At 28.3% G+C, this 555-nt stretch overlaps 1 protein-coding gene across 2 annotated transcripts in view; it reads left to right on the top strand.

Annotated features, from left to right (window-relative positions):
- The window catches only part of LOC308281235 (BTB/POZ domain-containing protein 3-like), a 19,260-nt gene extending 19,065 nt beyond the window's left edge, over positions 1-195 (top strand). For both annotated transcript variants that reach the window (XM_080721364.1, XM_080721365.1), the window contains one exon: positions 1-195. This exon is cut by the window's left edge and continues 1,671 nt beyond it. The gene's annotated coding sequence lies outside the window, so the exon portion shown is untranslated.
- Positions 196-555: the final 360 nt, after the last annotated feature.

Raw genomic sequence — 555 nt, 5'->3', positions numbered from 1 at the left:
TTAAGTAAAATAGCTACTTTCATTATTGGTATTACAGTTGCAGTTAGGTACGAGATATGCTATTTGTTTAAAGGAGTAGTTCATCCCCAAAATGACTTTTTTTTCTTTGATTACTCACGCCATGGAGAATTGAGTTCAATAATATATTTTTATTTTATTTGTCGCATTACTAAGACAAAAATGTGATAATAGTACACTTCCCCCCATTGATTCCGGATGGGGACCCAAATGCATTTGGGTCCCCATCCGGAATCAATAGGCATGCATTTATTGTAATCAAATTTCTGTTTTAGGAATGAGTATACATTGGCTCCATGGCATTTTGGGGGTGAACTACTCCTTTAAGAAGTGCCAATAAGAATAAACCATTTGATAATAGAATAATTCTATAATTTGTAAATGGCTAAAAAAAATATTATTGATGCAGGACAATAATTATTTTTATTGTATTTTATAATAAAAAAAATAAAAGTAATGAACAATAATGGCATATTCAGAAAATATCGGAATAATAAAACTTTTACATTTTTATTATTATTATATTTTTTAAATAAG

This window comes from Nannobrachium achirus (genome assembly GCF_963921795.1).
Source record: "Nannobrachium achirus genome assembly, chromosome: 3".
NCBI classification, from domain to species: Eukaryota; Metazoa; Chordata; class Actinopteri; order Myctophiformes; family Myctophidae; genus Nannobrachium; species Nannobrachium achirus.
Note: the sequence above shows the minus strand (reverse complement) of the source record. Positions and strands in the feature narration are given on the sequence as shown.